At 39.6% G+C, this 27,783-nt stretch overlaps 2 long non-coding RNA genes across 2 annotated transcripts in view; both read right to left on the bottom strand.

Annotated features, from left to right (window-relative positions):
- LOC134293578 (uncharacterized) overlaps window positions 1–27,663 on the bottom strand; it is a 45,504-nt gene extending 17,841 nt beyond the window's left edge. The window contains exons 1-2 of the long non-coding RNA XR_010000531.1: window positions 27,492–27,663; window positions 1–2,585 (exon numbers count right to left, since the gene is read on the bottom strand). The exon at window positions 1–2,585 is cut by the window's left edge and continues 17,841 nt beyond it. This is a non-coding gene — a long non-coding RNA (uncharacterized LOC134293578). The remainder of the gene's footprint in view (window positions 2,586–27,491) is intronic.
- LOC134293579 (uncharacterized) lies at window positions 7,757–27,485 on the bottom strand. The gene is made up of 2 exons (XR_010000532.1): window positions 25,768–27,485; window positions 7,757–8,575 (listed from the first exon to the last, which is right to left on the bottom strand). It is a non-coding gene; the product is annotated as an uncharacterized LOC134293579 (long non-coding RNA).
- Window positions 27,664–27,783: the final 120 nt, after the last annotated feature.

Here is a 27,783-nt window from a genome sequence, read left to right as displayed (position 1 = left end):
GTGTTTTATATAGCTCATTACATTGTTTAGAATAAACGTCTGTGTTTATCCAATAGAAATGCAGGCTGACCAAGAAAATATTGAAGGCTCTGAATTGTCAGAGAGGCCGCAGGCTAGCAGGGAAGCTTAAGTTAGTGATAAGGGTGACCTTTCACAAGATTTAGAATATCAACAAAGTTCAGGTGGCTCTGGCAGCGAGTCGGAGGAGTCTTATTTACATAGAGATACAAGGTGAAGGTTAAGTGTTCATCGTTTCAGGCATTCTGTGAGAATCACTAGTAAACGTGTGGGAACTCAAGGTCAGAGGAATGCTTTCTTAGCCTGTAAGCATGGTTAAATAGGGAGAATTGGGGAAAGATTTCAGACGAAGCAACGTTGATTTTGGAAGCTTAATTCCTGCCTTGTCTCTGCTCATTGAAAAAGATTCTTTTGTTAATGCCTAAATCTTGTGTTTGGATTGTATTTTGGAGTTCACACTACCTTGTTTTTCCAAACTGATTTGCTATATTAGAGACTTTGAACTATTTTCTACAGAGACTTTGAAATATATTCTGCAGATTGCCTTTGCAACTGGATTACTGCTTTTTATTAAAACTTTGCTATCCTTTATCAATAAACTGTAAAAATCAAGTCTTCTGTGGTGGGGTGTGTGTTAAGAGCAAGATGAACTAGCACTGAGGTGCAACAGACATTCTCAGAGATTGTGAAGAAGTACAAAGTCAAAGGAGTATTTTTTGAGTGGTTGTTGAAAGAGCCAGTAGAGTGTGTAGAGACAGGTCATGCCATAGATACCAAGGAAGCAGATGTAGCAGATTGCCAGCTTAGAGAACAGATGGTATATACCTCACAACCTCTGAGGATGCCTGCCATAGATGTGGGTGAAACATCAGGAGAGAATACTTCTCGAACATGGCCATGCAGCCCAGAAAACATACAACAACCCAATCACCCAAGTTGCCCTTCCTGCATCAAATTGCAAATTGTAATATTTGTTATTCTTTGGTACATAAGCTTCTTAGATGCGATTCTATGAACAAGAGCGCAAAAAGCACCCTACAATGTGTGCACTAGGGAAGAATGATGCACAAGGGAAAAATTCACATACTGTATCAAAACAAAAATGCATATGAAAATAGTATACTGGGGGATAGGTTCAAGAAAATGCTTACAAATTTTAGTCCGGGTGTTTGTTTTGCTGTGATGAAAAAATAGGATGAAATGTGTTGTCGAAGGCTTTCATGGCTGGAATCACAGGGTTGTTGTGTGTTTGAATATACCTCACAACCTCTGAGGATGCCTGCCAAAAATGTGGGTGAAACGTCAGGAGAGAATGCTTCTGGAACATGGCCATACAGCCTGAAAAACACACAACAACCCTAGGATGGAATGGCTTAAGGGTTGGAAAAACTAGAAGAAATTGATGAAATCATCCATTGGATTACCTGTAACAGAAACAGCCATCACAGTCTGTGTCACGGGATGAAATATGAATATTTGGTTTGAAGGAACTGAACGAAAGATGAATGAATGAAAGCTAAATTTTGAAGGCACAATTCTAAAATATGACTAACTTCCTGGTTGCTGAATTGTAATTAAAAGTTGCTAATGATACCTGAAATAGCTGACCTGTCTGCTAACTGTGATAAGAACTGTGGCAGTGATAAGAGAAATGTTTACATCTGTTTACATCTGTCAACATTTGCTAACTTGATGAACTGTTGACCTATGCAGCCCGAAAGACAGTTGCATCTGTCGAGTAGGAAATTTAGGTACCGCTTTATGTGGGGAGGCTAATTTATCTAATTTACAACACCATAAAACCTTCCTCCAGTGTGCAGAAGAATGAGGAAGTACTCCATCAAGGACTCAGTGTCACAAGTGGACCGTGAAGAGGCAGCTCCCCATGGCTGGAATCAAGCATACCCTCATGAAGCCGGAAGCTGGAAAATGTTAAATTGCCTCTGTGTCTGTCTATATATGTTGTATGTCTAATGACACTGAATGTTCACCATGTATATGTGAGCATAGTGATCCGCCCTGAGTCCCCTTCGGGGTGAGAAGGGCGGAATATAAATACCGTAAATAAATAAATAAAAATAAATAAACATCTGTACATACCTATTTGAAGAGTGAAATTTTAACTTTCCGTCATAACTTTCCAAACTACCTCTGAGTATTCCTTGCCTTAGAAAACCCTACGGAATTCATAGTGTCACTGCAAGGCACATAGGCACGCATGACGGAGATCTATTCTCATTTTATACATTTCAAGGTTGTCTCTTTTTAAAAAAACAGGCTGCCTTCAATGCTGTGGCAGGATTCTGCTATAAAACTGACACGGAAAGGCACTGAACTCCCTAAGATGCTTTCCATAATGGGCTCATGCCATCCCGCTGCCCGGCTTAACGTTGGCTCAGCAGAAACCAAAATAACTGGGGCAAATCAGCAAGTCCACGTCCTCAAAGTGAGCATAACTGGCCATCAATAGAGGATAAATGACGAAAGGCTTGCAAACTTGATTTATCTGACTTCAAGGCAATTGGCACTCCTTGGATGTAAGCCGGGTCATGAGGAATCCAGGTTCCCTGTAAGAGAGACACATACACCATTAGACCGGCCATTTTCTCTTATCAAAAACTCCCTGAAAAGTTTCCAATTTCTTTTGGCAACTACTGAAAGGCTTCCCTGAAGAGTGCCATCCAGAAAGTATTGGATTTAGAAAGGGCAAGAAAGCCAAATCGCATGGAACTGGACGAATAAATGTCAGGGAAGTTTGGAAGGAGAGGTTAAGAAAGTATTACTTCAATCTTCTATACAAGAGTTGGGCAACTGTAGGGAGGTTAGGAGTCACTGACTCTCTGGTGAGCCTTGAAGGCCATTCCCATCTGCAAAAATATATTTTTCTCCACTCAAAGTGCCTCGTGGGGAACGTTATTTACCATATTCTGCTCCCCAAAGTCAACAAAGGTAAAGGTTTTACCCTGACATTAAGTCCAGTCGTGTCAAACTCTGGGGGTTGATGCTCATCTCCATTTCTAAGCCAAAGAGCCGGCATTGTCCATAGACACTTCCAAGGCATGACTGCATGGAGCACCATTACCTTCCTGCCGGAGCGGTACCTATTTATCTACTCACAAAGTCAACAAAATTGCAGTTCAGTCCTCAGAGTGCACTTGGTGACAAAGAACTCACAAACCTCTCATATTTGTGAGTAAACCTATTTCATATGTATTTACAAAGGAGACTAAACCTTATTTTTTTCCATTAGATTGTTTGTGTTGGAGTGGTAGTGGTGTCATACTGGTTGTTGCTCATGTTCACCTCCTGCTTGCAAATATTAATTTCTTTGCTATCCCTCACATACCCCAACCAATTATACTACATTCGGAAACCGATGTCTTCACGGCGGAAGAACATGCAGGCCAAGACTAGGTCTCCACAGCCACCTACGTACCCACCACCAAAACACTACACTTGGAGGACCATCATCCTTGAGCTACGAGGGATTGCCTAACATAACATAACAGTATTTACTTCTGAACAGACATGCGTAGGATACTCCTGGTGAAGACATAGTCTGCAAGGATTTAAAAAATCTAGATAATGCTAAAAGTACTGGATTGCTGTGAGTTTTCCAGGATGTGGCCATGTTCCAGGATTATCTCCTGATGTTTCACCCACATCTATGGCGGACTTCCTCAGAGGTTGTGAGGTCTGTTAGAAACGAGGCAAGTGGGGTTTATGTATCTGTGGAATAATGTCCAGGGTGGGAGAAAAAAATTCTTGTTTGTTGGAGGCAAGTTGCAATTGGCCACCTTGATTAGCATTGAAAGGGAAGTAGACTAGACAAGTGAAAGTCATAGTTTCCAGAAACAGATTCACCTTTGACTCACCAAAATAGCATCAAAGTTGGAACCAGGTAAATATCTCCAAGGTAGGTATTGCATGGGTGACATAGCGGATTAAACCACTGAGCTGTTGAACTTGCTGACCAAAAGGTTAGCAGTTTGAATCCAGGGAGCGGGGTGAGCTCCCGCTGTTAGCCCCAGCTTCTGCCACCCTAGCAGTTCGAAAACATGCAAATGTGAGTAGATCAATAGGTACCGCTCCAGCAGGAAGGTAATGGCATTCCATGCAGTCATGCCGGCCACATGACCTTGGAGGTGTCTCTGGACAACGCCGACTCTTAGAAATGGAGATTAGCACCAACCCCAGAGTCAGACATGACTAGACTTAATGTCAGGGGAAAACTTTTACCATTGCATAGATGGAGCATCACATCTTAAAATCCATCCATCTCACGTGGAAGGGCCTCATCTGACAGAGTTTGGAAAAGTTTGTTGGGCAGAAATGTGTCCTCATTTGTATAAGTTTCACATATTTGTACCTTCAAGTTCATTCGGATATACGGCAACACCAAGAGGAATCTATTATAAGGTTTTCTTGGCAAGATTTGTTTGGAAAAGGTTTTGCATTTGTTGTCTTTCTTGGGCTGAGATAATGTGACTTTCCATGGCTGAGCAAGGATTCAAACACTCAACAAACAACCTCTTTAATCCAATTTCACGGGATTCTTTAGCTGCATCTATAATGGTAGGACTACAATGGTATGCAGCCCTCGGTAGTGCAGTGGGTTAAACCCCTGTGCCGGCAGAACTGCTGACTTGAAGGTTGGGTTGCTGTCCCGAAGGTTGCAGGTTTGAATCTAACTCGGGGAGAGTGCGGATAAGCTCCCTCTATCAGCTCCAGCTCCACGTGCGGACAAGAGAGAAGCCTCGCACAAGGATGGTGGCATCCACTGGGTAACGTCCTTGCAGACAGCCAATTTTCTCACACCAGAAGCGACTTGCAGTTTCTCAAGTTGCTCCAGGCATGGAAAAAAAGTAGGATAAATTATGTTTCTCATTTTAATTCTTTCTATTCATTATAATCAAGACCAGGGAAGGGACAGAGATGTCTGAGCCCTGTATTGTTTCATTTTTTCCCCTTTAAAAAATGAATATTATTTTGATTGTATATGTACCGCATATTAGATTGTAAGAGCTAAAAATCAATCAGCCAATCAGTCAGAAAAGACAACTGCTGTGTTGTTGAGCTGCAAAAATGCCCACGAATTTTTAGAAAATGGGTCTGATCTTTTAAGCAGCATTTATTCTTTCAGCACTAAAGTCATCTTATCAATTAAAGCTGTCATTCTCCAACTTCGAAAGTACTTTTTTTGAAAAAAAGGCCATTCATTCAAGTGTGGTTAGAATTCAGGCCAGATTAGGAAAATGCTTTCGCTGATATAATTAAGAGCTTTTCCTGATATAATTAATAGCAATTCATACCGAGTCTGGACTCTCCAAGGCTAACCAACATTGTGATTGTGACTGGCCAAGACTGGCGGACAAAGAAACTTTCAAGCGCTAATAATGCCATGCACAATACAGCATTTTAAAAAAAAAATGACTGTGAACTGGGTTGAAAAGACAGATTAGGTTTGAAACCATTGCAAATATTTGGGAGGACCTTCCTTGGATACAACGAGAACAATGAAGACAATACAAACCCATTTGTCGACTTATGGAGATCTCCATGAATTTTTCATGGTTTGGCCAGTTCCTCCAACTTTCTGAAATCACTGAGTTCCTGTGAGTTTTCCGGGCTGTAAGGCCATGTTCCAGAAGCATTCTCTCCTGACGTTTCACCCACATCTATGGCATGCATCCTCAGAGTTTGTGAGGTCTGTTGGAAATGAGGCAAGTGGACTGTGTGCACGGTGTATGTATATGTATGTATACACACACAGCCAGCTGCAATAAATCGTTACTGACCAAGAGGTCATGAGTTCGAATCCAGCCTGGGTAGGAGTGAGCTCCCAACCATTTAATAGTCTAGCTCGCTGTTGGCCTATGCAGCCTGAAAGATAGTTGCATCTATCAAGTAGGAAATTTAGGTACCACTTTGTGGGGAGGCTAATTTAACTAATTTACGACACCATAAAACCTTCCAGCAGCGTTCGGAAGAATGAGGAAGTACTCCATCGAGGACTCAGTGTCACAAGTGGACGGTGGCTGGATTCGAGCATACCCTCATGCAGCCGGAAGCTGGAAAATGTTAAATTGCCTCTTTGTCTGTCTATATATGTCATATTGTCTAATGGCATTGAATGTTTGCCATGTATATGTCCATTGTGATCCGCCCTGAGTCCCCTTCAATATAAATACTGTAAATACTGTATATACTCGAGTATAAGCCTAGTTTTTCATCCCTTTTTTTAAGACTGAAAAAGCCGCTCTCGGCTTATACTCGGGTGAGGATCCTGGTTGGCTTATATTTGGGTCAACTTATACTCGAGAATAGATGGTACATTTATTATTTTTCTCTATTATTATTGGTATTATTACATTAATTATTTTTCTCTATTATTGTTGCTACTATTACATTTATTTTACTCTATTTTTATTATTCGTAATTCGTAAATACAGTAATTACTACACAGCATTACTGCGAATTGAACTACTTTTTCTGTCAAATTGTTGTATAACATGATGTTTTTGGTGCTTAATTTGTAAAATCATAACCTAATTTGATGTTTAATAGGCTTTTCCTTAATCCCTCCTTATTATCCAACGTATTCACTTATCCAACGTTCTGCCGGCCTGTTTATGTTGGATAAGTGAGACTCTACTATATTTTTTTTTCTGAAATTTACCACCCTCAGCTTATACCAGAGTCAATGTTTTCCCAGTTTTTTTTGTGGTAAAATTAGATGCCTCAGCTTATATTCGGGTCGTCTTATACTCGAGTATATACGGTAAATACAGTAGAGTCTCACTTATCCAACACTTGCTTATCCAACGTTCTGGATTATCCAACGCATTTTTGTAGTCAATGTTTTCAATATATCATGATATTTTGGTGCTAAATTCGTAAATACAGTAATTACTACACAGCATTACTGTGTATTGAACTATTTTTTCTGTCAAATTTGTTGTATAACATGATGTTTTGGTGCTTAATTTGTAAAATCATAACCTAATTTGATGTTTAATAGGCTTTTCCTTAATCTCTCCTTATTATCCAACATATTCGCTTATCCAACGTTCTGCCAGCCCGTTTACGTTGGATAAGCGAGACTCTACTGTAAATAAATAAGAAACTAGAGCTGATGTAGTTTATCCAATGCCATTTTCTGAATCAGGGTCCCCAAAAAACCTCAGGAACAGGCTTAAAAACTAAGATACCAGGATTGTTCTTAATGGGGCTATGTTGATTTTTGAAAGATCAGGAAATAATAATATTATGCAATCCTACCCCACACTTCTGACTTTCTGACACTGGGACTATATTGCCTTTTCTTTTCTTTTTCCCATACATCTTGTGGTTCGAAGCAACAGTTTAAGACGACGCAGCGTTTCATGACGTACACGTTGCGATAATGAAATCAAGCTGCTTTTGTTTCCAGACGCAAACACCGTGAAGTTTAAAGCCGGGTGCCTCACCTACACAAAGCACAGCCATCGTAGTTATTGTTTGGGGAACCATTAGAAATTACGTCTTTGGTTGTGGTGGTTACCCGTAGTTGCAATTATGCCGCAGCTTTTAGTGAACGCAGGAGTCAGCTAAGCATTGTTCGGAGAATCCATTTGTGGTGACATTGAGTCCTACCGGGACAATACATTCACAACAAGCAAATGAAAAGGAGACGTTTTGATAGTTCTATCTAAATTAGCCTTGAGAGCTGTAAGGAAATGCTCATCAAGTCTGAAGCATTTATTTATTTATTTATTTATTTATTTATTGAAAGGATAAGTGAAAAACAAACAGTGTGATATACAAAACAATTTAAAAACGAGGAATACCTGTGAGGAAAAACCATGGGGGGGGGGGGGGGGAGGAAAAGGGAAGGGGAGAGAAATACAGTAGAGTCTCACTTATCCAACACTCGCTTATCCAACGTTCTGGATTATCCAACGCATTTTTGTAGTCAATGTTTTCAATAAATCCTGATATTTAGGTGCTAAATTCGTAAATACAGTAATTACTACATAGTATTACTGCATATTGAACGACTTTTTCTGTCAAATTTGTTGTATAACATAATGTTTTGGTGCTTAATTTGTAAAATCATAAACTAATTTAATGTTTAATAGGCTTTTCCTTAATCTCTCCTTATTATCCAACATATTCGCTTATCCAACGTTCTGTCGGCCCGTTTACGTTGGATAAGCGGGACTCTACTGTAAGTACAAAAAGGGAGTGATGCACAAATAGGAACGTAAGGAAAACACAGGAAAGGAGGGAAGGGGGATTATTTCCAAAAAAAAACTTCCGTTCTTTCCCTTAACTCGGTACTGTAATTTTTTCAATTAACTTTCTAACATTGTCCCGGTTCGTTTCTTCTTGTCCCTTTGTTGAAAGTACATGTCCATTTTTTCCCAGTTTGTCTTCTTTGTCGGTTTACCTCTGATTTCTTTCAAATACCAAGTAAGTTTATCCATATTCTTTATTTCGTCTAGTTTCTCCAGCCACTGCTCAGTCTCTGGGATCAGTTCAGTTTTCCATTGTTTTGCTAAGGTTATTCTGGCCGCTGTTGAGATATATATAAAAAGTTTATCATCGTTTGTGCTCCATTCTAATGAAGTGTCCACAATTCCTAATAAATATAATTCAGGCTTCATGAGGAATTTTTTGTCCAATATTTTTTGAGTCTCTTCGTGAATTGTTTTCCAAAATTTTTGAACTTTTTCACAGAGAAGTCTGAAGCATTTAATTGTGGGATCGAAAAGCATATAAATTAGGGAAGTCCCTCATGCTTGCTCTCGGTAGCCTGTGAAACATCTATATTTAAAGAGATGCCCAGTGTATCCATAGTTGCTTCAAAGCTCAGGTCACAAAATGATTGGTCTATGGTTGCTGGGTCAGTATCTCTATCCATTGGCCATACCGAAGCTTCTGGGAGATGAGATCCATCAACATTTGAGGATCCAAGTTTGGAAGACACTGCAGTGAGATTACTCTTTACTCATCTTCTATATATATAAAAGAGTGATGGCATCACAGCGACCCACAAAACAACAAAACTACAGGCCCCCCAACCTCGAAATTTGACAACACAACCCATCATCCATGCCTCTAGGTTGATACAACAAAAAGAAAAGAAAAATAAAGTCCTAATTAGAGAGAGAGAGGAATAATTGCTTTTATCTAATTGCTGCCAGTTAGAAGGCTAAGCTCCTCCAACTTGGTCTCCTAGCAACTCACGTATCAGATATTACATCGTAAGTACAAATTTAATGAATTTTATCCGACTTATGAGGACTAAAGATAATTTTGCACAGCCCTAATAGGTACAGTAGAGTCTCGCTTATCCAAGCCTCACTTATCCAAGTCTCTGGATAATCCAAGCCATTTTTGTAGTCAAGGTTTTCAATATATCGTGATATTTTGGTGCTAAATTCATAAATACAGTAATTACTACATAGCATTACTGTGTACTGAACTACTTTTTCTGTCAAATTTGTTGTATAACATGATGTTTTGGTGCTTAATTTGTAAAATCATAACCTAATTTGATGTTTAATAGGCTTTTCCTTAATCCCTCCTTATTATCCAAGCAGAGCCGGCCCTAGGTATTTTTCAAGTGTAGGCGAACAGAATTTTGGCGCCCCCCCCCAAACCAATCACTGAAAAATAAAAGCATTGGATAAGCGAAAATGTTGGATAATAAGGAAGTATAAAGGAAAAGCCTATAAAACATCAAATTACATTATGATTTTAAAAATTAAGCACCAAAACATCATGTTTTACAACAAATCAATAGAAAAAGCAGTTCAATACATGGTAATGTTATGTAGGAATTACTATATTTGCAAATTTAGCACTAAACATTGAACAGGGATATAGGGCAGTGTGGACTTAGATAACCCAGATAGCACTCAGTATTAAAAAAAACTCTAAAATCAGGACAATAAATAAAGAACAACACTCTGAAAACAGAAGAAATCCAGACAGTGAACAATCAGGGACAGCTAACTCCTCCCAAAAAAAGATTCTCCCAGGCAAGAAGAAGCCAGGCCTTGAAGCCACAGGGCCATTAAATGCTAATCAAGGTGATTAATTACAACATTCACACCTGCTTCAAAGAAAAGTTCTTTCTCCCACCCTGGACCTTCTACAGATATATAAACCCCACATACCTAGCTTCCAAGTTCCTACAGACCTCACAATCTCTGAAGGCCCCAAAGGTGGGCTTGCGTGGTGCGAAAGTGGGTCTGCGCGGCCACTGGAAGGCCCGAAAGAGAAGGAGGTGGAGAGTGGTGCCCTCCTCCCAGGACGATGGTGCCCCCGGGACGATGGCGCCACAGGCAAATGCCTATTTCGCCTTATGGTTGGACCGCCTCTGTATCCAAGTTATCCGCTTATCCAAGCTTCTGCTGGCCCGTTTAGCTTGGATAAGTGAGACTCTACTGTACATAAATTGTATCATCACGATAATACACTATTGCTCTATCAATCCATATGTTTAGTTACCAATGATGATGATGTTTTCTTTGTTAATGTGGGATTTGTGTATTGATCGTGTTTAAATGCAATTTGTGCCATGTTTGTATTGCAACTGATTGCATCATCCAGAACGTGCCATAATGTGGAAAGAGTTAATTACCAAGAAGCTATGATGACCTTGATGCGTGGCTGGAACTAGGGAGTATCCAGACACAAGTGTTTGTGCATAACAATTGCTTCAGTTCAGTTGAGTTCTGTCTGCCTAGAGTTCGAGTCAAGTTCTGTTGGAGAACAGAGCAGTCCTGTGTTCGTCTGTCGTCTGCAAGTCTGTTTGTGTTGATTATTGCTGCATACAGTAAAACTTTGTAAATAGTTTTGCCAATGTCTCTGAGTGTCTCTTCATTCTGCGTTCCACTGCTTCCATCCAACTACTGCTGCGCTGCAAATACTCTGACATTCTTCCATTTTTAAATGCCCAGAATTCAAGCTGTCTCCAACAATTATTTCCAAAAACCATTAGTATGCTCTTGGATCACGTAATTTACTCTGTTGTCAGAGTTAAATGTTAATTGTTTTAATTGTATTTTAATGTTTTATTATTTAAATGAATGTTTTTGGTTTTTGTTTGAATTATTGCCACATTGTGAAGCCGCCTTTAGTCCCCTCCGGAATGAGAAAGACGGGGTAAAAGTATCGTAAATAAATAATAATAAATAATCGTATGATCTACTTAAAGAGCCAGATCTCATAAGCTAGGAAATACCTCATATTTAATTAATTGTGTCCCTTTTTTTTTTTGGATCTTCTTTGTGCCTTATGACTTCCATTTCAGTGGTTACAGTGAATCAGGACCTATCCATGGTTTTGAACCCTTTGGAAGAGGTTGCGACTGGATGGAACATTTATCAGGAACACGCTGGACTTGTTAAAGCATGCTGTAACAAGATCTGCCATGCATGTGTATATGTGTGTGTCTCTTATATGTGCAATTTAAAAGACCTACCGTTATTTGAAGGTTATTTACTTCTCTTTTCTAAAAGGAATGTCTTATAAATTTCCCACCAGTGAGCTCATTAGTATAAATGATGGAGTCTCACGTCAGATTTCAAGTCAGCAGTTCTCTCTCTCTCTCTCAACCCCAAAGTTATCGCTGGTGATTTTTCACTTTAACGCCGCTACAGAAGAATATTTGATCACTGGCAAATTGGTCCCAGGAGCAGGAGCATGGGAGAAGGCTTTTCAGGGGGGAAGGATGGCTCAGCAAGACATACAAGTCTCCTTTTGGAGATAACCAAGATACCTTGATAGCTATGGAGAGGTGGGAAAAGTTACTTTTCAGGACTACTACTCCCTGAAACCTTCATTCAACAAGGGATGGCCGTATGAGCTGTTCAACAGTGGAACTCTCTGCCTCGGAGTGTGGTGGAAGCTCCTTCCTTGGAAACCTTTAAACAGAGGCTGGATGGCCATCTGTCAGGGATACTTTGATTGTGTTTTTTTTTCTGCATTGCAGGAGGTTGGACTAGATGGCCCATGTGGTCTCCTCCAACTCTATGATTATATGATTATATGATTCTCTGGATAAAAGTTTTAGACAAATAGGAGTGGAGGTGTGCCCTTGCATGTATGCACTTCCTTTGTGCATTTTCCGTTCTCTGTAGGAACAGAGATGGGATGCTGTAGGAACAGAGATCTGGCCTGTTTTTGGTCTGATCCTGGTGGCACGGATCTTAAGCCTTGCAGCAACATCCAAGACTCAAGCTGAGCTTTTTTGGAACATCCTTGGCCTGAGCACATGGGTCCCATTGGAGTCAGATGAATTTCTAGAGAAGTGGGGAACAAAATCATTAGGATTCCTTTGCCTTCCTCCCTGTTGCTCCCAGATGCCATCTTTGGCTTCTCAAGAATGCCTTAGAGTGATACTGTAGCATCAGAGCACATAATGAGTGAGTTTTCATCAAAGAATGTGTCCTGCTCTTTAAAAGAAGCTGAAATGCATACATTATCCGCTAACTTGGAGACTGCTGTAGGAAAGAAGTTCCTTAAATAGTTCTTCTGGACTCAGAGTTGACAACTAAAGAACAGCCTGCCTATTTGATATGAAATCCTTGCTTCTACCAAGGAGTCACAGAAGTTGGAAAGAATAATGTTCTGCTCCTCAACACAGGTTGAGGACTCAAAGGATGCATCTAACCAAGGCATGGGCAAACTTTGGCCCTCCGGGTGTTTTGTCCTCTGGACATCTTTCAGCTTGTCAATATCTCTTTTGAACTGTGGTGCCCAGAATTGGACACAGTATTCCAGGTGAGGTCTAACCAAAGCAGAATACAAAGGCACCATGACTTCCCTTGATCTAGACAAGTGGTTCTCAACCTGGGGTCCCAGATGTTTTTGGCCTTCAACTTCCAGAAATCCCAACTGCTGGTAAACTGGCTGGGATTTCTGGGAATTGTGGGCCAAAAAGCATCTGGGGCCCCCAGGTTGAGAACCGCTGATCTGGACACTATATTCCTTTTAATGCAGCCCAAAATCCTGTTGGCTCATATTCAACTTGCTATCCACGAAGACTTCAAGATCTCTTTCACATGGACTGTTGTCAATCCAGGCCCAGCTCTCTAATCTGTTACGGTCATTTTGAATGTTGATCCTGTCCTCTGGAGTATTTGCTATCCCTCCTAATGTGGTGTCATCCGCAAACTTGCTAAGCATGCTCTCTAAGCATGCTCTCTAAACCTTCATCCAAGTCATTAATAAAGATGTTGAACAGAACTGGGCCCAGGACCAAACCCTGCAGCCCTCCACTAGTCACATGATGAAGAAGAACCATTACTGAGCACCTTTGGGTTCGGTCACTTAACCAATGACAGATCCACATAACAGTGGTTGTTGCCTACACATTTGACTAGTTTGCTTGCTAGAAAGTCATAGGGGACTTTGTCAAAAGCCTTATTGAAATCAAGATATACTACATCCAGAGCATTCCCTACATCTACCAAGCTTGTAACTCTAACAAGAAGCATATTTGTAATATATTTAATGTATAATCTATGCATTATGAGTAGTAGCCACTGAGAATTATTCTCCCAGAGCTTGGTAACATTTTCTTGACTATACTTCCTTAAATCCCAAAGCTATCTCGTACATTCTATGGCCTACATAACTTTTCCAAGCTATTTTTCTGTGCATTCGAGTCACCTGTTCGTAGGATGTTCTTAGGCAAAGGATGGTCAGAAATGATTTCGTCAATTCCTTCCTCTGAAATAAAGCCTGGTATTCATTGGCTGTTTCCGATCCAAGTACTAACCAACACTGACCCTGTGTTGTCGAAGGCTTTCATGGCCAAGATCACAGGGTTGTTGTGTGTATATATATATAACTTACAACCTCTGAGGATGCCTGCCATAGATGTGGGCGAAACGTCAGGAAAGAATATTTCTGGAACATGGTCATACAGCCCGGAAAATACACAACAACCAAAGATGACCGTACTAGGTCAACCTAAGTTCTGTAGACTCTACATACTGCATATACCTGAGTATAAGCCTAGTTTTTCAGCCCTTTTTTTAAGACTGAAAAACCCCCCTTGGCTTATACTCGGGTGAGGGTCCTGGTTGGCTTATATTTGGGTCAGCTTATACTCGAGAATATATGGTACATTTATTATTTTTCTCTATTATAATTGGTATTATTACATTTATTATTTTTTCTCTATTATTATTGTTGCTACTATTACATTTATTTCACTCTATTTTTATTATTATTAATAATACATTTATTATTACACTCTGATCTTATTATTATTAATATTGCAATTGTTATTTTACTCTATTATTACTTGTATTATTTTCCTGTATTTATTATTATTATTAATATTACATGTATTATTTTACTCTATTATTATTGAAAGGATACATAAGCACATTTACATTGAAGAAGATGAGAATCATGATTTGATCAGAGTTGGACAGTCTTATCCTAAATTTGAGCTTTATGTAAATACTAGCTGTGCCAGGCCATGCGTTGCTGTGGCAAAGTGGTGGTAGTATTGGTTAAAAATTGTTGTGTAATTTTTATTTGACGTTATTTGCAATTTTTTAATTAATTTTATTGTAAGTTATATTTTTATTTATTATATTTTATTATTTTCTTATATTATTTTTAGTTATTTTCTGTTATTATAGTATTTTATTGTATTAATTTTTAGTGTTTTTTATTATTATTTTTTGGGTTGCTAGGAGACCAAGTTGGAGGAGCTTAGCCTTCTAACTGGCAGCAATTGGATAAAAGCAATTATTCCTCTCTATCTCTAATTAGGACTTTATTTTTCTTTTCTTTTTGTTGTATCAACCTAGAGGCATGAATGATGGGTTGTGTTGTCAAATTTCGAGGTTGGGGGGCCTGTAGCTTTGTTGTTTTGTGGGTCACCGTGATGCCATCACTCTTTTATATATATAGATTCAAAAGCATTTAACCTACTGATGCCGCAATTAATGTAATTTTATTAGTATATATTTTTATTTCTGAAATTTACCACCCTCGGCTTATTCTAGAGTCAATATTTTCTCAGTTTTTTGTGGTAAAATTAGGTGCCTCGGTTTATATTCGGGTCAGTTTATACTTGAGTATATACGGTATTTGTCTTGACCCTTTAGAAGCCATCCAAACTACTGACCATCAAGATGCATGGAGGTAACAAAATCCACGGTTCCACTGTTAGTTTTCTGATGAAACATTTTCTCTTAACTTACTGTACTTAAGGCTTTATTTTGGTTGGAGTTTCCTTGTTTGCAGAATAGCCCAGAGTCCGCTCTTGCCTTCCCACCCCCTTAAAATGATGTGACCTCTTTTCCCTCCTCGGGACACCTTCAATTTGTTCGCATTTGCAAACCTTTGGCTTTCAAGCATCCTGTGTTTTGCAAGATTATCATCCATCATCAGAGAGTGGAAATTGCTCTGGCTTTGTTATTCAAACATAATCAATGTTTGTCTTGCTTGAGGTTAATGGCGACCACTTCAAGGACCCCCACCCCACCTCACTCCGCCTGATGCTCTTTGCCAAGCATTCGGCAAATCCTCTGGGAACGGCTGCCAGGGAGATGTGACTCTGTGTTGACCCCAAATTCAGTCAAAGGCTTGAGTCTGCAAGCTTAGCCCACAGCTGGGATCGTGACCCAGAAAACATCCCTCCTTCCAAACAAATGGAAATGCGAATGCATTTGAAATGGTAAGCAAGGGAGGAAGAGGGACAATGAAAAGGATAGGCCTGATTTTAAGCACTCCAGAAAACATAGGTCTCAAATTCTCAAATCCATGCCAATGCGTTGTCCTTGGTCAATATCTGAGGTGGCTTTCACACCATCTCAGTGCGTTGGCGAATCTGCTCCAGGTTGTAGTCTGAGCTTTAAAGGATCTACTCAAGGGCTGAATCTATTCATGTGGTACATCAGATAGCTCTGAAATCAAGCATGATGATGGAAACCACCTTTTCTTCTTCTATTCTTCAATCGCACAGTCGTTTCCAACTCTTGGGGCCGGGCTGTGGCGCAGCTGGCTAGTAACCAGCTGCTATAAATCACTACTGACCGAGAGGTCATGAGTTCGAAGACCGGGTCGGGTTAAGCCTCCGACCATTAATAGCCCCGGCTTGCTGTTGACCTATGCAGCCCCGAAAGACAGTTGCATCTGTCAATTAGGGAAATTTAGGGACGCTTTATGCGGGAGGCTAATTTACAACACCATAAAACTGCCAGCAAAACACGAGGAAAGGAATGAAAAAGTACAGCCACTACTGGATGGTGAAGCAACAGCTCCCCCTGTGGCCGGAATCATGAAGCTGGAAAAATGTTTAAAATGCCTCTGAGTCTGTCTAATGTATGTTGTTTGTCTGTTGGCACTGAATGTTTGCCATATATGTGTTCATTGTAATCCGCCCTGAGTCCCCTTCGGGGTGAGAAGGGCGGAATATAAATACTGTAAATAATAATAGTTTATTATGATCCACACAGTCGAAGGCTTTAGAATAGCCAATAAAGCAGAAATAGATTTTTTTTCTGAAACTCCCTGGCTTCCTCCATTATCCAGCATTCGGATATTGGCAATTTGGTCTCTTGTTCCTCTGCCTTTTCTGAACCCAGCTTGGACATCTGACAACTCTCGCTCTTGCTGGAGTCTGCCTTGCAGGATCTTGAGCATTATCTTACTGGCATGGGAAATAAGTGCCACCACTCACAATCTATTAAGTTTGTGGAAGGTCTTAGTCTCGTTCAGTTCCTTAGAGAAGAAAGGACCATTTGCCCAAATGAGAAGAATCTACATGTTCATATGCTGAATCCATGCAAAATTCTGCTTGCTTAAACATAAGGAGAAACATACACATCTGTATGTAGGTTCTGCTCACAAGTTCAGATAAACATGGAGATGATATGTCCCACTCCATCCCATCAATACATTCCATTCCATCCTATTTATATAGTCATAACATAGATGACAATTAGAAGAAGTCTATTGTGTGAGATATCTTCTCGTGCCATAACTGTTGGAGGTTGTAGATGTAAATAAATAGAAGCTTTACCATGGCTTCTGAAACAAAATTTACCCTGCAGTGTAATAACGTGCCACTCAGGTTTGTGAAATAAGTAACAGTAACTTTATCTCACTTCAATAGATCAAACAGAGCAACAATATATATACAGTAGGTAAAGATAAAGGTTTTCCCCGACGTTAAGTCCAGTCATGTCTGACTCTGGGGGTTGGTGCTTATCTCCATTTCTAAGCCGAAGAGCCGGCGTTGTCCGTAGACACCTCCAAGGTCATGTGGCCGGCATGACTGCATGGAGCGCCTTTACCTTCCTGCTGTCAAACAAATATGACTGGTCAAACAAATAAATTATTATTATTATTATTACTTTCCTGCCGGAGCGGTACCTATTGATCTATTCACATTTGCATGTTTTCAAACTTCTAGGTTGGCAGGAGCTGGAGCTAACAGCGGGCGCTCATTCCGCTCCCGGGATTTGAACCTGCGACCTTTCGGTCTGCAAGTTCAGCAGCTCAGCACTTTAACGCACTTCGCCACGGGGGCTCCTGGTCAAACAGAGCAACCAAGCAACAACATATATACAGTAGTCTCTTTTATTTCTCACAGCGAACAGAGGGAATAAACCATCCCTTTAAACAGTCTTTAAATTTTCCTCATTCGCCTTATAAATAATCAGGCTTCGGAGAGTTGGCAGCCATTAAATTCCTGGCTGTTTCCAGTCAGCACTCTCTTCACTCTCTCAGGTGAAAGTGGCAGTTAAAACCGTTTGTCTCAGCAGCAACCTAAAGACAGTAGCCAATCAGAATTCTGGTTCCTGACTGGCTCAGCCAATCAGCTGTTGACACATGCCTTTCCAGTCAACCGATTACATCATGGTGTCTTTTTACAAATCCCCACAATAACTGCATTGGGATCAGGAATGATGCCCTCTACTCTTGCCATCTTCTCCACATATACAGATGCAGTTGGACTGCAATTGTCCTCAAACCTAGAAAGCAAGACTGATGAATGCTGGGAAATGCAAACCAACAGCATCTGGAAGACTGTTTCCTCTCTGTGCAGGTTTTTTTTTCTTTCTCTTTATCTTAACTATGGCTCAATATAATGGCCAAAAATATTTGCTTGCAGTCTTGGGCTGACATATTTGTCATATATTTCGATACTGGACAGATCTCTAAGGCAGATTGGTGGTGACCTTCTGAGACCTTCTGAGATTGACTCACTGGTGTGAATCATCTAAGAAATTATCTCCAAATGAATGTGCACATATGTAATACACAGATGAACGAACGCTGTGGCAGGTTATTAGCTTTAAGAACTCCACTTGCATATTTCCCCATATTCTGTATTAAATGCTCTGCTTGTGAGCACAACCTAGCCTTTCTCAAACCGAAGCCTTCCAAAATGGTTGAACTACAGCTCTGCGGGTTGGTGCTCATCTCCATTTCTAAGACGAAGAGCCGGCATTGTCCATAGACACCTCCAAGCTCATGTGGCCATTGGCATGACTGCATGGAGCGCCATTACCTTCCCGCTGGAGCAGTACCTATTGATCTACTCACATTCGCATGTTTTCAAACTGCTAGGTTGGCAGAAGAAGCTAGCATAAATTATCACAAACCTACCAAACAGAATATTTGTATCTGCTCAATGTTCTGCACTAAATAATTCTAAAAATCAGTTGGAGAATGTGAGTCTGTGCACTCATTCGTCTCTTCTCCAAGCCAAACCTATCCAGCTCTGGAAATTGCCACCAAAGTTCCTCACAAAGTTCAGTTTCTAGACCTTTGAATATTTTTAAGTGTCCTCCTCTGAACTTCTCCACCTTGGTGATAGCCTGTTTCAACTTGAGCTGTGGTGCTTCAAAATAATAATAATAATAATAATAATAATAATTATTATTATTATTATTATTATTTTATTTTTGTATGCCGCCTCCATCTCCCCAACGGGGACTCGGAGCGGCTCACATATCACAATAAAGACATCAAAGAATGCATTTAAAACAAATTAACAAGTCATGATTGTCAAAATGTCCACATAATATTTTGTGACACATTGATACACTTTCGATATACTTTGGGAAGGTAAAAATGCATTTTTGGATCATGGTTTTTTGTTTTGTTTTTTTTTAAAAAAAAATATTCCTTCCTTACACAATGGGTAGGGGCCGTAGTGATGCAGCCGATTAAGCCACTAAGCTGCAGAACTTCCTGACTGGAAGGCCGGCAGTTCAACTCCACAGGACAGGGTGAGCTCCCATTGATAGCCCCAGCTTCTGCCAACCTAGCAGTTCAAAAACATTCAAATGTTGTGGAGGTTTGTAAAGACACCATTATGTATGGAAAAACATGTGTCAGCAGCTGATTGGCTGAGCCTGTGAAGAACTGGCAATCTGATTGGTTATTTTCTCTGCCATGCTGCTGAGGGAACCAGTTTGAGCAGGTTTTACCTTAAAGTGATAGAGAGTGCTGACTGGGAACAGCCAGGAAAGAAGATGGCTGCCGACTTTCTAAAGCCTTGTTATTTCTAAGGCACTGAGGCATATTTATGGAAGTTAAAAAGGACTGTTGATTCCCTGTATTCTCTGTATATAATATGCAACAAATATAAGTAGATCAATAGGTACTCCTTCGGCAGGAAGTTAACAGCCACTACTGGACAGTGAAGCAACAGCTCCCCCTGTGGCCGGAATCGTGAAGCTGGAAAAAAAATGTTAAATGCCTCTGTGTCTGTCTATATATGTTGTTTGTCTGTTGGCATTGAATGTTTGCCATATATGTGTTCATTGTAATCCGCCCTGAGTCCCCTTCAGGGTGAGAAGGGCGGAATATAAATACTGTAAATAAATAAATAAATAAACAGCGCTCCATGCAGTCATGCCGGCCACATGACCTTGGAGGTGTCTATGGATAATGCCGGCTCTTCAGCTCAACTAGACTCACTGTCAGGGGAAAACCTTTACTTTTTACTTTTATACAATGGAAAATATATATACTCCATTTTAATAAAGACTTTAAAAGCACTGCTGGAACTATTTCTAGAACCTTGGATAGTTCCTTTAAGATTCAAAATGAGAACTGAGCAATATAAAAGTGAACTCTATACAAGCAAAATTTCAGAATGGTCATTTTTGTTTTCAGCAAGCCATCTCCAAAGTCTTAGACCCAGTATATCTTTTATTTATCCCTGTTTTAAACAAAAGTCCTCAGTTATATAAATGACATCATGTATGCCCAGTTCTGTATCTAGGCTTTATGGTTCCATTCATATAAACTAAAATAGTACCATTTCAGCCAAGGGTCACGAAACATCGTAAGAGCTTCACTTATTGTTTCCAAAATAATCCCAGCCCATATTTTTATGTTTGTATCATTGGTGGAAAGAAAGAAAAGAAGTGCTGTCACTGTAAGATGGGTCTGACAGTTTAATTCCAGTAGAACAGTAAATCCATTTTCGTTTGCGACATCAAATTGCAATTTTGTGCCACCCCGTTCAAAATCAATGCTGGCAATAACCTATCTATAGAAAGCAATTTTTGAGCTTACGTCGCCTTCACATGACTATAAATAATGTTCCAGGCTGGTGGCACTAAATGAGAGAAATTCCCTCTGCCCAATAACATGATCTTAGCAAATTATGATCCAAGTTTTCTGCCAACAAAGGTCTTCAACATCCAAGTTGGTCCTGACGTATTTTCTTCAAGAAGCTTGGACAAGAAAGATTTACAATGTAATTCAACAATAGGTCAGGATTGTCAGTGTAGTCCTATTAGAAATGGGGAAAGTTTCCCAATTTCCACCCAGAATTTTCCTTCCAGGTTATGATGGATCTTCTGAGAAGTGCCTTCAAAAAACAAAGCTTCCAAATACTTAGTAAAGATAAAGGTTTTCTCCTGACATTAAGTCCAGTTGTGTCTGACTCTGGGGGTTGGTGCTCACCTCCATTTCTAAGCCAAAGAGCCGGCGTTGTCCATAGACACCTCCAAGGTCATGTGGTCGGCATGACTGTATGGAGCACTGTTACCTTCCCGCCGGAGCGGTACCTATTGATCTACTCACATTTGCATGTTTTCGAACTACTAGATTAGCAGAAATATTGTATATACCCTGTTTCCCTGAAAATAAGACATCCCCAGAAAATAAGACCTAGTAGAGGTTTTGCTGAATTGCTAAATATAAGGCCTCCCCCAAAAGTAAGACCTAGCAAAGTTTTTGTTTGGAAGCATGCAGGATCGGTAAATGTACATACCATAGATTGTTGTACATGGAAATAAAGATAGCAACAAGTAATAATAATAATAATAATAATAATAATAATAATAATAATAATCATATAATAATATAATGCAGCCCAGGAGCAAGCCATCAGAACAAATGCAATTAAGGCCAAGATTGAAAAATCAGCTGATGACCCAAAATGCAGACTGTGCAAGGAAGCTGATGAAACCATTGATCATCTCCTCAGCTGCTGTAAGAAAATTGCACAGACAGACTACAAACAGAGGCATAACTGTGTGGCCCAAATGATCCATTGGAACTTATGCATCAAGTACCACCTGCCAGCAGCAAAGACCTGGTGGGATCACAAACCAGCAAAGGTCGTGGAAAATGAACACGCAAAGATACTGTGGGACTTCCAAATCCAGACTGACAAAGTTCTGGAACACAACACACCAGATAGCACAGTTGTGGAAAAGAACAAGGTTTGGATAATTGATGTCGCCATCCCAGGTGACAGTCGAATTGATGAAAAACAACAGGAAAAACTCAGCCGCTATCAGGACCTCAAGATTGAACTTCAAAGACTCTGGCAGAAACCAGTGCAGGTGGTCCCGGTGGTGATGGGCACATTGGGTGCCGTGCCAAAAGATCTCAGCCGGCATTTGGAAACAATAGACATTGACAACATTACGATCTGCCAACTGCAAAAGGCCACCCTGCTGGGATCTGCACGCATCATCCGAAAATACATCACACAGTCCTAGACACTTGGGAAGTGTTCGACTTGTGGTTTTGTGAAACGAAATCCAACAGTATAGCAATAAAATATAATATAGAAATTCTTGAAAGGATTCACAGTTTGGTTATGCTGGTTTGTGATGACAACTACTGTACAGTAGATAATAAATTTTCATTTTTAAAAAAATCAACCATGAATGTGAATTCTTCTTTGTGGAAAAATAAGACATCCCCTGAAAATAAGACCTAGCGCCTTTTTGGGAGCAAAAATTAATATAAGACACTGTCTTATTTTCGGGGAAACAGGGTACTCAAGTATAAGCCTAGTTTTTCCAGCCCCTTTTTTAAGACTGAATAGCCCCCCTCGGCTTATACTCGGGTGGGGGTCCTGGTTGGCTTATATTTGGGTCAGCTTATCCTCAAGAACATATGGTACATTTATTATTTTTCTCTATTATTATTCGTATTATTAAATTAATTATTTTTCTCTATTATTGTTGCTACTATTATATTTATTTTACTCTATTTTTATTATTATCATTAATAATACATTTATTATTTCACTCTGATATTATTATTATATTTATTATTTTACTCTATTTATTACTATGTGTATTATTTTCCTGTATTATTTATTATTTTATTATGACACAGCAAACAAGATAGATATGCTGGATTTCGTATCACAAAATCACAAGTCAAACACTTCCCAAGTGTCTAGGACTGTGTGATATATTTTCAGATGATGTGCATAGATCCCAGTAGGGTGGCCTTTTGCAGTTGGCAGATCGTGATTTTGTCAATGTCTATTGTTTCCAAATGCTGGCTGAGATCTTTTGGCACGGCACCCAATGTGCCCATCACCACCGGGACCACCTGTACTGGTTTCTGCCAGAGTCTTTGAAGTTCAATCTTGAGGTCCTGATAGTGGCTGAGTTTTTCCTGTTGTTTTTATTATTATTATTATTATTATTATTATTATTATTATTATTATTATTACATATATTATTTTACTCTATTATTATTAAAGGGATACATAAGCACATTTACATTAAAGAAGATGAGAATCATGATTTGATCAGAGTTGGACAGTCTCATCTTAAATTAGAGCTTTATGTAAATATTCAAAAAACATTTAACCTACTGATGCCTCAATTAATGTAATTTTAATGTAAATTTGGTATCTATTTTTATTTCTGAAATTTACCATCCTCGGCTTATACTGGAGTCAATGATTTCCCAGTTTTTTTTGTGGTAAAATTGGGTGCCTCGGCTTATATTCGGGTTCGCTAATACTCGAGTATATACGGTAGTGTGTTTTGATTAAGAGGAAGACACAAAAAACACAGAAGCTTTGGGTTCACAAATTCGGCTTATATTCGGGTCGGCTTATACTCGAGTATATACGATACTTAATCCTATACAATTACATACCTATATAGGCATAAACACTAGTAAAGAGAACAAGGCCTCCCTTCAGACAACTACTCATAGGATTTGACTCCACAGTACGACCCCTGTATCCACAGGTTGAACATCCATGGTTTTGTTTATCCACATTCAACAAATATTTATTTATTTATTTATTTATTTATTTATTTACAGTATTTATATTCCGCCCTTCTCACCCCAAAAGGGACTCAGGGCGGATCACATTGTACACATTTAAGGCAAACATTCAATGCCATATAACATAGAACAGAGACAGACACAGAGGCAATCTAAACCTTCTCCAGCTTTCAGCTTCCTGAGGATATGCTTGATTCCAGCCACAGGGGGAGCAGCTGCTTCATCATCCACTGTGATGGCACTTCCTCATTCCAACGGCACTGCATGATTTTTATGGTGTTGTAAATTAGCCTCCCCACATATAAGTGGTACCTAAATTTCCTACTTGATAGATGCAACTATCTTTCGGGTTGCATAGGTCAGCAACGAGCAGGGGCTATATTTTATTTTTAATTGTCGGATGCTCACCCCGACATGGGCTGGCCTCCAACTCATGACCTCTTGGTCAGAGTGATTTATTACAGCTGGCTGCTAACCAGCCTGCGCCACAGCCCGGCCAACAAAACACGGCATATAGAAATTCCATCACCAATAGCAAATACTAGGAGAGGTTTGGGGGAATAGACACAGATATTTCGGAGTTCCGAGTTGTATCTGCCCTCAAAGAGCATTCTGAACGGAACCAACAAAGGAATTCAACCACACTTGGCACACAAAACTCCTATGACCAACAGAAAATACTGGAGAGGTTTGGGGAAAAACGGAGCCCCTGGTGGTGCAGTGGGTTAAACCGCTGAGCTGCTGAATTTGCTGACCAAAAGGTCGGTGGTTCGAATCCAGGGAGCGGAGTGAGCTCCCGCTGTCAGCTCCAGCTTCTGCCAATCTAGCAGTTTGAAAACATGCAAATGTGAGTAGATCAATAGGTACCGCTCAGGCGGGAAGGAAACATGCCAGTCAAATGACCTTGGAGGAGTCTATGGACAACGCCGGCTCTTTGGTGTAGAAATGGAGATGAGCACCAACCCACAGAGTCAGATATGACTGGACTTAATGTCAGGGAAAAACTTTACCTTAACCTTGGGGAAAATAGACATAAACATTTGGGAGTTCTAGTTGTACCTGCCATCAAACAGAATTCTGAATTGAACCAACAATGGAATTATTATTATTATTATTATTATTATTATTATTATTATTATTATTATTATTATTATAGTGCAGGTGGTCCCAGTGGTGATGGGCACATTGGGTGCCGTGCCAAAAGATCTCAGCCGGCATTTGGAAACAATAGACATTGACAAAATTACGATCTGCCAACTGCAAAAGGCCACCCTACTGGGATCTGCACGCATCATCCGAAAATACATCACACAGTCCTAAACAATTGGGAAGTGATCAACTTGTGATTTTGTGATACGAAATCCAGCATGTCTATCTTGTTCGCTGTGTGATAAAATAATAATAATAATATCCAGGTTTCTCTCTCTTCTCTCTAATAATAATACTAATAATATTAATAATATCCAGGGATCCCTCCCCTCTCTCTAATAAAAATAATACTAATAATAATACTAATACTGTCCAGGAATTCCTTGCCTCTCTCTAATAACAATAATAATAACAACAACAACATCCAGACATTTCCCCCTCTCTCTCATAATAATTCTAATAATATCCAGGCATCCCTCCCATAATAATAATAATAATAATAATAATAAAAAAAATCCAGGTTTCTCTCTAATACTAATAGTACTAATACTATCCAGGCATCCCTCTCCTCTTTCTAATAATAATAATAATAATAATAATAATAATAATAATAATAATAACAACAACGCAGGCATCCCTCCCTTCTCTCTAACAACAACAACATCCAGGCATCCCTCCCCTCTAATATTATTCCTAATATTAATAATAATCATCATTTTATTTATTACCTGCCTCTCCTGATGGCTGGAGGCGGGGTGCAACCAAGTAAACATAGGAACATAAAATACATACAGTAAGGTACACAGATACAAATCTCTACCCATGGAGCACCCTTTAGTCTGGGGAGACATTCAAGAATAATAATAATAATAATAATAATAATAATAATAATAATAATAATAATATACACACCTCACAACCTCCAAGGATGTCTGCCATAGATGCAGGTGAAATGTCAGGAGACAATGCTTCTGGGGCATGGACATAAACTAACAGCAAGGCAGTTGAAAGCCTTTGACAATAATAATAATAACATCCTAATAATAATAATATACACACCTCACAACCTCTGAGGATGCCTGCCATAGATGCAGGCGAAGCGTCAGGAGAGAATGCTTCTGTGGCATGGCCAGAAACTCACAGCAAGGCAGTGAAAGCCTTCGACAATAATAACAACAACAACATACTATTACTAATAATAATCTAATACTAGAACTAATAATAATAATAATAATATACACACCTCACAACCTGTGAGGATGCCTGTCATAGATGCAGGCGAAACATCAGGAGAGAATGCTTCTGGGGCATGGCCATGAACTCACAGCAAGGCAGTGAAAGCCTTCGACAATAATAATAATAATAATAATAACAACATACTACTACTACTACTAATAATAATATACTACGAATAATAATAATAATAATATACACACAACCTCTGAGGATGCCTGCCATAGATGCAGGCGAAACGTCAGGAGAGAATGCTTCTGGGGCATGGCCATAAACTCACAGCAAGGCAGTGAAAGCCTTCGACAATAATAATAATAATAACAACATACTACTACTACTACTACTACTAATAATAATAATAATAATATACTACAAATAATAATAATAATAATAATAATATACACACAACCTCTGAGGATGCCTGCCATAGATGCAGGCGAAACGTCAGGAGAGAATGCTTCTGGGGCATGGCCATAAACTCACAGCAAGGCAGTGAAAGCCTTCGACAATAGTAATAATAACAATAATAATATACTAATATTATTATTAACAATAATAACATACTACTACTAATAATAATAATAATAATATACACACCTCACAACCTCTGAGGATGCCTGCCATAGATGCAGGCGAAACGTCAGGAGAGAATGCTTCTGGGGCATGGCCATAAACTCACAGCAAGGCAGTGAAAGCCTTCGACAGTAATAATAATAATAACAACATACTACTACTACTACTACTACTACTAATAATAATAATAATATACTACAAATAATAATAATAATAATAATAATATACACACAACCTCTGAGGATGCCTGCCATAGATGCAGGCGAAACGTCAGGAGAGAATGCTTCTGGGGCATGGCCATAAACTCACAGCAAGGCAGTGAAAGCCTTCGACAATAGTAATAATAACAATAATAATATACTAATATTATTATTAACAATAATAACATACTACTACTAATAATAATAATAATAATATACACACCTCACAACCTCTGAGGATGCCTGCCATAGATGCAGGCGAAACGTCAGGAGAGAATGCTTCTGGGGCATGGCCATAAACTCACAGCAAGGCAGTGAAAGCCTTCGACAATAATAATAATAATAACAACATACTACTACTACTACTACTACTACTAATAATAATAATAATATACTACAAATAATAATAATAATAATAATAATATACACACAACCTCTGAGGATGCCTGCCATAGATGCAGGCGAAACGTCAGGAGAGAATGCTTCTGGGGCATGGCCATAAACTCACAGCAAGGCAGTGAAAGCCTTCGACAATAGTAATAATAACAATAATAATATACTAATATTATTATTAACAATAATAACATACTACTACTAATAATAATAATAATAATATACACACCTCACAACCTCTGAGGATGCCTGCCATAGATGCAGGCGAAACGTCAGGAGAGAATGCTTCTGGGGCATGGCCATAAACTCACAGCAAGGCAGTGAAAGCCTTCGACAGTAATAATAATAATAATGATAATGATAATAATGTTTTGCATTTCTTACCCTGCTCTCCCTGTGGCTGGACAGTCCATCTTGTGGAAGTCTCTACATCAGAGGCAGACATGGAAGAGTGTGTGTGTGCGTGGGGTGTCCGGGGTGGCCGGGCCTCTCTCTCCTCCGTCCTCGGGGCTCCTCCATCCGCGGCGCGTCCTCTTCTCCTCTCCTCCCGCGTCTCCCGACCACCCAAAAAGGCGCGCCTCCCCCTCCTCCTCCTCCGCGGCAGAGAGGCGTGGCGCTTGAAAGAGACGGACCGGCTTCCTATTGGTCGGCGGGGAAGCGCTGGGCCCGCTGATTG

Source organism: Anolis carolinensis, unplaced genomic scaffold, assembly GCF_035594765.1.
Source record: "Anolis carolinensis isolate JA03-04 unplaced genomic scaffold, rAnoCar3.1.pri scaffold_9, whole genome shotgun sequence".
In the NCBI taxonomy this organism is placed as follows: Eukaryota; Metazoa; Chordata; class Lepidosauria; order Squamata; family Dactyloidae; genus Anolis; species Anolis carolinensis.
This window is presented reverse-complemented; position numbering and strand designations above follow the sequence as displayed.